At 33.6% G+C, this 12,208-nt stretch overlaps 1 protein-coding gene and 1 non-coding gene across 2 annotated transcripts in view; one reads left to right on the top strand and one right to left on the bottom strand.

Moving 5' to 3' along the window:
• Positions 1 to 5,466: 5,466 nt before the first annotated feature.
• Positions 5,467 to 5,538, bottom strand: Trnac-gca (transfer RNA cysteine (anticodon GCA)). The gene has a single exon. It is a non-coding gene; the product is annotated as a tRNA-Cys (tRNA).
• A 2,828-nt stretch (positions 5,539 to 8,366) lies between these two features.
• The window catches only part of LOC140158795 (neuronal acetylcholine receptor subunit alpha-10-like), a 169,138-nt gene continuing 165,296 nt past the window's right edge, over positions 8,367 to 12,208 (top strand). The window contains 1 exon segment of the mRNA XM_072182013.1: positions 8,367 to 8,790. The gene's annotated coding sequence lies outside the window, so the exon portion shown is untranslated.

The following is a 12,208-nucleotide window of genomic DNA, read 5'->3' as shown; positions in this document are numbered from 1 at the left end:
TTAGATTTTTCTTCATCTCCAATTGTCATAATTGTGTCATATCTCTTGTGAACTTATAGTAGTAGGTTACTCTTCATCTCCAATTCTGTCATGTCTCTTGTGATCTTCTTGCCTGCTGTTATTAGATTTCTCTTCATCTCCAATTTTCATGATTGTGTCATATCTCTTGTGAACTTATAGTAGTAGGTTACTCTTCATCTCCAATTCTGTCATATCTCTTGTGAACTTCTTATCTGCTGTTATGCACTCATAGAAATTGTTCGTTGGCATTACTCAGTAAGTTGATGTAAGTCGTTGCGTCAACTTTCCGAGTAATGCCAACGCGTACAATTTTGAGTAACGCTGACTCGATATCATTATGTTGGTTGCACTCATTTGCACTTACTTTATTGAGTTGTTACAACTCAGAAAATGAAACTAGCCTACATTTGGATTTGGATTTGGAAGATACCTTCTCTGAAATAAAAGTATTGCGAACCACCAGCATACATAACTCGATGTAGAGAGTCTTTCCTATTCAGAGGAAATATTGCAATTACACACCTTATTGCCTTTTAACAATAACCATTGACACTAGCACATATCAGAGAAGATGTAAGAAAAGGATGGAGAACAGAATTATATCCTTGAGATAATCCCGTAGGTAATCCTGTTGCACCTATCATAGTCCTTTATTCTCAAATGGTGGGTTAACCAACAATTAACAATGAGAGGAAATTCCTGAACCTAGTTCAGTTGGGGATGATTTGAAGTGACCGCCAATTATGATCATTTGATATTTAATACCAGCAATGTGAAAAAAAAAAGAAATAATGTAGTGCCAAAATAATGTACCCTTTTACAGAAGGAGCAAAGTTTAACAAGTTATAACTCCGCTTCTGAAGTACGAATGTCAGCGGCGAATGTCAGGTTATTATTTCCCAGTCTTTAAAAAAATTGCAGGCAGAGGTGGGAATCGATCTCGGTACCTCCAGGTTAAACAGCACTGTGGAAGACCACTAAGCCAACTAAATATCTGTTGTGAGATGTGTGACATTAATCTTTGATATTGCTTAATGCAACAAATCGCGGAATTAAATCAGTAATAAAAGAAGTAGATTCTTATATAGCGGTCAAATTAGATAAAAGGGGAAATATTTGTCCCTGCTCTAAAGAAAATATAGGTTAGAAAATTATCAAATAAATTTAAATTAAAAATTGAGATTTCTTTCTTTCACGAGGCGGACAAACACTGACCAACACTGTATAAGCTAAAAATTCGACACTTATCACTAGATCCTGTCATAGCTCAATGGTAGAGCATCAGACTGCTAATGTCAATATCGTTGGTTCGAGTCCTCCTGCCAGCAATGGTTATATTTATGATTTTAATACTACGCTACAATTTGTTCAATTTTTTTCGTTTATTTATTTATTTATTTATTTATTTATTTATTTATTTATTTATTTATTTATTTATTTATTTATTTATTTATTTATTTTTGTTTATTTATGTAAATATTTTGATATATTTGAAAGAGGTATTTGAGCAATTGAAATTTGATTTTATAATCCTATGGGGTCATTTTGAACCCCCATCCCCACCCCTCCCAAATTGCCAAACGCACAAAACCTATGAGTTTGCATCATACATGTCATCATCATAAAAAAACACATTCTATGTATACCTGACGCCGCCGGCAGCCTATATTAATTTACTAGTCAACATTTGCATAGGAACCGCATAGATTGGAGATTATTTAGTAATAGACAAGTAATATATATATATATCGTGTGTTTGCGATTTATTCCGTAATCAATAAGTATGATGAACAAACGCATTTCTGGCAGAAGCACTCACAGTGTAGTGGTATTCGATCTCGACTGTTAATCAAAAGGTTGTGGGTTCGAACCCTGGTAGAATTTTAATTGGAATAAATTTGTTTTTCTTTTGTTAAGGGCTGGGGTATGAACGTTTGGACAGTATTTATTGTGGGACATTAGAGCACATCAGACATATCGAATTGCATTCTGAATACGAAGAATGGCCTTCTGATATCAAATAATTTTTTTGTTGAAATTTTTTGAAATTCGCAATTTAATACACATTTTATGGCAAATCATTAAAATTGATATTTTTGATATTTAACAGTACTTGAAGTAAACTTTATAAATCTGATGATTTATACTTAAAATGTATGCAGGTGGGATGAAAAGCCGACGATCAATTGAAAATTTTGACCTTTCGTATTGAAGATATGGATTTTTTTCCCAAAACACCCAAAAAAATTAGGTCTTTTTGGGAAAAAAAATCCATATCTTCAATATGAAAGGTCAAAATTTTCAATTGACCGTCGGCTTTTCGTTCCTGCTACATACACTTTAAGAATATATCATTAGATTTATATAATTTACTTCGAGGACTGTTATATATCAAAATTTGAAAAATATCAAATTTTTATAATTTGTCATAAAATTTGTATTATATTGTGATTTTCAAAAATGAAAATTATTTGATATCAGAAAGATATGCTTCGTATTAAGAATGCAATTCGATAGGTCTGAGGTGCTCTCATGTCCCACAAAAAATACTGTCGAAACGCAATAAACGCTCATTTTAGATCCCTTAAGGGCTGGGGTATGAACGTTTGGACAGTATTTATTTTGGGACATTAGAGCACATCAGACATATCGAATTGCATTCTGAATACGAAGAATGTCATTCTGATATCAAATAATTTTGATTTTTGAAATTCGCAATTTAATACACATTTTATGGCAAATCATTAAAAATTGATATTTTGATATTTAACAGTACTTGAAGTAAACTTTATAAATCTGATGATTTATACTTAAAGTGTATATAGGTGGGATGAAAAGCCGACGATCAATTGAAAATTTTGACCTTTCGTATTGAAGATATGGATTTTTTTTCCCAAAACACCAAAAAAAATTAGGTCTTTTTGGGAAAAAAATCCATATCTTCAATATGAAAGGTCCAAATTTTCAATGGACCGTCGGCTTTTCCTCCCTGCTACATACACTTAAAGAATATATCATTAGATTTATATAATTTACTTCGAGGACTGTTATATATCAAAATTTGAAAAATATCAAATTTTTATAATTTGTCATAAAATTTGTATTATATTGTGATTTTTAAAAATGAAAATTATTTGATATCAGAAAGACATGCTTCGTATTCAGAATGCAATTCGATAGGTCTGAGGTGCTCTCATGTCCCACAAAAATACTGTCGAAACGCAATAAACGCTCATTTTGGATCCCTTAAGTAAGAGGTAATAATTATGGCAATAAATCCGCCGTATAAAACTGAACACAGCTCAATCCAGCCTCATAGGCCTATATCATGTAAATGTATTATGTGATGCAAATGTTGACTAGGACAAAAATATCGCACGCCGGCAACTAGACTACTATACAAAAAAATAGTATCACATCTTTCCTGCTCAATCAATATATTATAATACTTGCAAATAGATCATAGTTTACTAATCTAATCCTGTAATATAGACCTGTTATATCACCTTTACATGGTTTGTTATGGTAGGGATTAGTGTCCGATCTCTGTAATGTAATGTAAATGAAGCATATTGATATGCAGGAAGAATCGATCAGGGTGCTATCTATTAGGGAAAGATAAACACTATTCAAAATATCAATAGACAAGAAGAAAGGGATGTAGAGATTTGTAATTGAGTCATGCATGATTTATCAGAAGGTTCTTTCCAAAACCCAAACGTAATGTAGGTTAGCATAATTTTCTAGAGGTGTGCTATAGTATACAACATTTTGCACTGATTACAAAAATAAATATTTGAATACTGCTAATTGTGCAGAAAATGATCCAATTACGTGAATGAAGTAACAAAGTACCAAATTGGAATAACTCAAAACAATAAGTACCAGTAACTTAATATGAACGAGTTACATCAACTTACATGTTGAGTTACAATAACTCAACTAATTGGTTCTTTGAACCTTGTTTATTTTTCTAAGTTCCCTGAACTTGAATTCAGAAGTTGGCATTACTTAAAAAGTTGACGCAACGACTTACATCAACTTTTTAAGTAATGCCAACAAAGTTGATTAGTTGACGGAACTTTTGAGCTTTTTCAGCATTTTTTAAGTTCGGATAACTAAAATGAATTTTGTTTTGGCAACTGTTACACTATTTTTGAGTTGTCCAAACTTACTCCTTTTGAATTGCGCTAACAAGGCGAACAAGTCATTTCTATGAGTGTGGTTATTAGATTTCTCTCAATTGTCATGATTAGAGTAGTAGGTTACTCTTCATCTCCAATTCTGTCATATCTCTTGAGAACTTCTTGGATACTTTTGGTAGCTTTCTCTTATCTCCAGTTGTATCATGTCTTTTGCAATCTTCTACTGTTAGCAGCAGGTTTCTCTCCATATTGTGTCATGCCTCTTACGATCTTCTTGCCTAGGCTATTAGCAGCTGTCTCTTCATCTCCAGTTATGTCATGTCTCTTGAGATCGATTGCCAATAAATTTGACAGCTTTTTCTTCATCTCTTGTCTCATCTCTTTTAAGTCTCTAAACAGTATCATATGTTTTACCAGGAATATAAGGACATAAATAGTGGAAACTGTTTCTTTACCGAATTGCATGCAAAACCGCCATCATTTTGTATCCATTTTCTTCATTGCTTCAGACGTTTCACGCATGTACTTTAAAGATGGCGTCCTGTAATTACAAGAGAAAATACTGGTATCAGAAGGAAAATACGACACATGCATTATTCTGTAATACCGCCATCTTCTCAATAAGCACTTTGAAATAGTGATGATATCCAAGGAGTGTAGAATGCAGCCAGCGGCAAATAATACATGAAACTTGCAGCAAAGGGATTCTATTCAGAAATAATTCGTGAGTTGCATCATATCATGACCATTTTTGTTTTTGGTGACGCATGTAATTAACATCTGATTAAACAAAGGGTAAAAAAGATCGAAACGAAATATCCAGTTGTGTCGTATTTCTTGTGATTTTCTTACCTAATGGTACACTCCTCTCTACGCCATGCATTCAATTGGCAAGTTGAATTTCCGGAGAAAAGAAGGCGTTCAGCGGTGTCTAATGGTAGTCTTTATCCCCAATTGTGCCATATCTTCTGTGAACTTCTTATACTGTCAGTAGCTTTCCCTTCACCTCCAGTTGTGTCACATCTTGTAAACTTATTAGCTACTGTTAGCAGTTTTCTCGTGATCTCCAATTGTGGCATATCTCTTGTGAGCTTGCCTCTTGTCTAATCCCTTATATAATTCAAGAGATCCATAAATGGTAGATCTATTTGCTTCCTGTAAGAAAAAAGTAAGTGAAAAGTGAAACGACTCAGGTGAAAAGACGAAAAAAATAAAAAACAAAAGTGCTTTTATGTCACAATTCGAAAAGAGTATTAACCACGGCGACAAAATATTTATTAAAATAAGTGAAAAAAATTTACAGGGGCACCCGGATTTGAACCAGGGACCTCTCGATCTGCAGTCGAATGCTCTACCACTGAGCTATACCCCCTTTGCAGTAAAACGTTGTAAAAATGAAATTATATATACAAGAACAATAATCATTGTGCAGTAAAACATTTCAAAGGTCATTTCAATCGCATGGTCGTTGCAGTAGAACAACTCAAACAAACTACGTCACTATAATTATTCAGTGTGTATTTCAACCGATGAACTTGACATAATAATTCAATATGCCAAAGTAATTCAAGGATTGCTTGTAGTAATTTAAGGGTTTTCTGGTAAAAAAGTTCTACAAGATGTGAAGGGAAGAGTCGTAAGAAAGATAGATATGACGAAATTAACAGAAATAACAAAGACAAAATCAACAATTGAAATTGATAATATCGATTATCATCCAGGATTATTTTCGCGGGCAATTGGGGGTCCGAAATTTTGCATAAAATTTTGCATTATTTTTTGGCCCCAAATGTGGAAATCTTTCTGAATTCTTATTTTGACTGGCGGAATTCCCACATCGGGCACATGCCCCTGGTGTTATCATCGTCATCGTCGTCATCATCATAATTATCACCACCATTCAATACCGGTACTAACATCGAAGTACACTATAGCAACAACACCAACACTGTTAAATCAGAACATCATACCTGACTTGAATATTTTTATCGATCGCCCCAGTTGATATCATATACATCTCAAATCACATCATTTTGCATAAGTTAATTTCACACCAAGATCTAAATTGAATTTAACGCTGTGTAATGTGGTCGCTGTTCCCCTTATCACAACGGTGAACATTTTAAAACATGATTTAACAAGTGTGAGATATATCTAAAAGCAATGTGCTACCACGCATGAACTTCAAACGTTAGATCACAAGTCGTGATTAAACGCCCTATAGTTGTATTGTAGGTATATCTTTCTATAGAGAATATTAATAATATAGACGAGCCCTCTTACTCTCTTTATGAAGAAAAAACATGAGTTATGTTCTCCGCAGTTTAGATGTGTTCGTTTTTTGTGTGGTTTTTTTATCACGACATGTCACCAAAAGGGACCTCTAAATCAAACAAGATTAGAATAAGTTGCCCAAAATACTGCATTCTTTCATGAATTTCAAGGTTTTAAAATTCATAAAATATATGTAAGTATACAAAGTTAGAATGACAAAGACTTGATGAATCCAGCTGGGAGGTCAAATTTTTATTTTTTCGAATTTTGACCAACTTTGAGAAATTTCACCAAAAATGGTTGAAAAATGCTCAAAACTGCCTGTGCTATCCGTGCTTCAATTAACGGCACACATGGTGCGTATAATCGGTCGACAGGCTGGGTGTATTTTTTTTATTTCGCGTTCACCTGCTCTTACGGTAATATAACGTTGGTTGGGTTAGACTCAACTAATTTTACCTTTCTTTGCGCGCAAACAAAGTGCGATGTAAATTTAACATCAAAACTTTGACCAAATCTTAATTGTAAATGTCTATGAATATTTTGTAATCTAAATTCATAAAATATATGAAAGTATACTACATATTTAGAATGACAAAGACTTGATGAATCTAGCTGGGAGGTCAAATTTTTATTTTTTCGAAGTTTGACCAACTTTTGAGAAATATTCATTAAAATGGTTGAAAAATGTTCAATTTGCAAAACAAAAATCTTTAAAAAGCCCAATTTTTTAATATTTTCATGAAGTTGATCAAATTTTAAAAAAATAAATAAAATAGTCGTAGATATTTATATCTAGTTTTTAAAAATTAATTAAAAAAATTTTACTCTATAATTTCTTCGTTACATTTTCCGAAAAAATATGGGCAAACAAAATCGCTTTTTATTGGATTTCCAAAACTGAGCGTTTTTGCCTATATTTGACCTCACAGATTTATTTATCAAGTCTTCGAAATAATATGTATACTTTGTGTATACATGTATATGTATTCTAAATATGTATAGTTTAACAATTTAGCAGTTATGAGGCCCAAAAAGTGTCCAAAATTTCAACCTTAATAACTAGCTCTATTTTTGTTATATAATTTCATAATTTCGTGGTTTTTTTTTCATTTGCATAGAAAATGCGCCTTTTCTTAACATGTGAAAGACATCTTTGTAAATTGCCCTCAATAATGACTTAGAATTCTCGGTATTCGCAATAAGGGCGCCGCCAGCGGTTTGCGATGTAATCGTGATGTATCATGGGAAAAGGTCGACATCAAGTCCGCGTAATACGAATATTACCATGCTATTACATAAGAACACGTGACAATATTTTTTTAGTTTGTCAATATAACGGTGTTACACGCGAATCGAGACTCAATAATACTTAATAATGTGATTTGAAATGCACACAATTAATTTTTTCTCTATCGACTTGCGTGTAATACCGTTATATTGGCAAACTAAAAAATATTATCACGTGTTCCTATGTAATAGCATGGTAATATTCGTATTGCGCGGGCTTGGATGTCGACCTTTTCCCATGATACATCACGGATACATCACGAATACATCGCAAACCGCTGGCGGCGCCCTTATTGCGAATACCCAGAATTAAAGTATTTTCTATATAAAGAGTATATCAATTATCTATTTCAATACATGTTCAAAATTGAAATGCCTAGTGACAAATCAACAATGTCAAGATTTAATATATATTCGCTCATATATATATATTCGCTCATATTTTTCACTCATTTAGGAAGTCCCTATTGGTTTAGTTCAACGCCCGATGTCAAATTCTAAACCCATATCTGATCCGTACAACCGCTCACTCTGCCGCCCCCGGAAATTGCAAGAAGGGCATAAGCATGAAAGAGAGACGGAGTAAGAGAGAGAGAGAGTGAGTGAGAGAGACAGTGAGAGGAAAAAATACACATATATGAAGCAGCAAATGCGTTGTGTGTGTGATCATCAGGCTGAGGCGTATATATCAATATACGATGGATAGACTACGTAGCACCGTGGTTTGATATCTTAGAAGGAATACTACAGTATATATCGTATCCACCACCTGCATGTCGACGATCACCTGTCACGCTACGTCTATCTGTCTGACAAAACGCTGATGATCAACATAATTACCATGCCATTATAACCGGGGACATATTTATAACGGAATAGACTCATTACGGGATCATTTTTCTACGGTATTTTTGGTGATATTTATCCATTGTATTTACTGAGAATATATATTACACTGTTCTGTTGTTTGGATGATAAGTCGCTGGTGAACTGTCGCCGCCGTGTGTGTAAAGTCGCCCTGTATAATAAAAACCAAATATTGGACTATGTAACATTAATGGTAAGTTGTTAATGTTGTTATGAGATTGAGTGTTGTGTGTTATGGTCCGTCAGGATGGGAATCAAGGTCATTAACAATATACACAATGTGGGACATAATTATGATCAACATTAATAGTCAATGTTAGGTTAGGAGACCTTTAATTAGATGTTATTCATAATTTAACAACAATATTCCCCATAATCAGTCATGTATGAAGCTTTGTTTGTATCTTCAAATTGATTAAAATTGATTACTAAACTGAACCGCGAGTCAAATTAATTGAACCTCGACTTAAATAAATATATTTATCATAAAATTATTATTAACTGGTTATTAAAAAATATTATTAACTGGTTCAATAATTTGATCTATACGGTACATTAATTTGTATAAAATATCAATTTTTGCGGAAATTAATTTATAATAAAAGATTTCAACAGCCGCATCGCTGTACTATCTACCTAAGATAGTACGCTTGACGAAGTAGAAGACCACAAGCACATATTGCGCAAACACACCGTTACAATTTTATATATGCAGCAAAGCAGCAACTCGTTAACTTTGCATTTTGTAATGCGGCCACTGCCTGTGCTACCGGTGCTTCAATTAACCGCACACATGGTGCGTATAATCGGTCGACAGGCTGGGTGTATTTTTTTATTTCGTGTTCACCTGCTCTTATACGGTAATATAACGTTGGTTGGGCTAGACTCAACTCATTAAACCTTTCTTCGCGCGCAAACAAAGTGCAGACGATGCAAATTTAACATCAAAACTTTGACCAAATCTTAATTGTAAATTTCTATGAACATTTTGTAATCTATCTGTAACATTCATTTAAATAAGAACAAACAAGACTAAGTAGGGACAGTGGCTCTAGAGATAACCTGATATTTTTGAAAGGATCAAGATTAATAATTGTGACTACTTGATAAGATCACTGGGGTAAATAAAAGCATTTTTCTCATTAAAATGCATCCCCAAGTATCTAGCAACCTGTCATGTCACAAAGGCAAATCGTGGTCACGCACAAGATTCGCTTTTATATAGATTCACTTTCTAGCCTAGCTTCATTTTTGTTTAATATTCACTAACAATGTGGGGTCAATATAGCATACAATAACTACAAAATTGTGTTATACAGAAACTGATTGTCTTTGATTCATAAATCAGCACTGATTATATAGTGGTTTATTCACTTTCTCTTTTTTAGTGCAACGACAATATAGAGCAGATTTTGAAATGATTTTCTGTATACTTACCTAGAGGCAGCGTCTTCATGATCCAGCAGTATTAAGGATCGGTAAAGAGTGGGCGGGATTTTTTCTACGTCGCTCCTGGGTGGAAATTTTAACCATGACTACCGAGTAAAAATAGAAAGTATATACCAACTACCTGGTCATTTCCGAGTCGCGTATTCAATGGCTTGGCAGCTGTATAAAGATTGTCAGGTAGACAAAAGCTGAAATGAAAATTCATGATATTTCGGTTTAATCTAGAGCACCAAAACTATAATTTGCACTCTGCTTTAAAACAAAATAATTTGAAGATGTTTGAGCTATGATAATTAAATTTGAAGTCAGTATTTGAGAATATGCAAATAAAACACTCAAAATATGTATTTACAATGTCATCATTTAGATTATACATTTAAATTGCTCAGGATTAGGAAGATTTCCTTTCGAAATTTGAATTCTGATGATCATGTTCTTTTTAATTCAACGAGCAACTTTCGAAGAGAATGCAAACAAACATGCATGATATTGTCCAGTAGTTGTTGACCTACCCCGATATGTTTAAAGCTATGTACCTAATAGATCCATGTTCCCGTTTGTATGTCGATACAAGTAACAGTGTCCGCAGCGTATCGATCTTTTGATGTTGTAGGTTTTCTTAAAGGTCACACTTTCTTGAATGTCAAATACAGCTCAAAGATTTTTTGGTAGATACACTTTTCACGATGATGGCGTCCAACTCGAAATATCTTCAAATTTGACCAATCAGGGAAACAGGCAACCTGTTTAGTTGCTCATTTGAATCTGGTTTATAGCTACTTGTTATGTTTATAGTGTTTGCTGCTGTGGGTTTTCAATGATATGTATGAAAACCTCCCAAATCTGTTAAGCTCCTTAGCACACCAAAGACTCCTCATTATGCCAGGCATATGATGTAATGGTCTTGTGAATCTTAAACAACAATTTTATGTTTAGAAACAAATTTCTTTTCTTTTTTAATGATAATACATTATTGCTATGACAAATGATGTTATACCGATCTTTAAAGGTTATCTTTATTCTGGAGTACTTATTAAAGTAGGTCTTTCGCTTGTGTTTTCGCCTTGCGCACATCCTTTTGTTCTGCAGACAATGATAATATAATGTTAGCATCCGTCAGTGTTCAATTTCAGAGATCTGTTGAAACTTATTAGAATATAACAGATCATGTTTCTTCTTCCGGTAAATTGCCATTTAAAAGATGATCCCTATACACGGGTGTTATATATAATATTCTGTCACAGACAAAACCTGATTCCCGGGATTCGACTGTACAATCAACATGATGAAAATGAGATGGAGATAGAGATATAGACAAAGGGTTATAAAAGGACAAAAATTGATAACCTGGGAAATAAATAAAGTTAAAGATGAATAAATATGAGCCTAGGAACTTAAATAAAAGCCTCACCATCACCCCGACATAAACAGGTGTTGTCTTGATGGGTTCAAGAAGTTTTTGTGGTTAAAATGATAACAATTAATTGTCCCCAAAAGAAGCCAATAGGTCCTATAACTTTGAATGGTAGTGTCAAAGTGTACCCGTATACAGTACCTTGCTTAGCTGGTGACTTTACTTGAGTTACAAGTGCAATATTTTATCAATCCAATTTAAAACAACAACAACAATATTTCACATTTGTAAATAGCAATTGGTAGATTTTTACGATGTACATAAGTACAAAATGCAATGATCATTTCTTAATATTAACAATTGTTGACACTTTTGATTCTTCAACCCGCTTGTGTAAACGAGCTGGGATTCTATCGTATTGAGTCGTTAACTAATTCGCCAGGGGCTCTTTATTTCTTTCTCCCCTTTATCTCTTTATATCCTGCTTTATATACAGCAATATATTGCAGAGTTACATGGCGTACCCGGTACCATGTACCCGAGTGTTGCTTCTCATTATTTACGAAAAGATTAAGGCTGATATCAGGGTCATATTTCTGACTTTCAGATTTGGCTTTTAAAGGGATGCTTTGCTTATGGTCCGGTTGTTAACAGGTAGTGAAAATTTTTTTCAGAGTCAGTCAAGATTTTTTAACAGCTGAAATAGCAATAACTTCGTATTAAAACAATTGTAATGGTATGTGGTATCTATGCTGATTGACAACATTCATTAGATTATACATGACAAATTGGAAGAACATGTAATCAA

The sequence above is a fragment of the Amphiura filiformis genome, chromosome 8, assembly GCF_039555335.1.
Source record: "Amphiura filiformis chromosome 8, Afil_fr2py, whole genome shotgun sequence".
Classification (NCBI taxonomy): domain Eukaryota; kingdom Metazoa; phylum Echinodermata; class Ophiuroidea; order Amphilepidida; family Amphiuridae; genus Amphiura; species Amphiura filiformis.
Note: the sequence above shows the minus strand (reverse complement) of the source record. Positions and strands in the feature narration are given on the sequence as shown.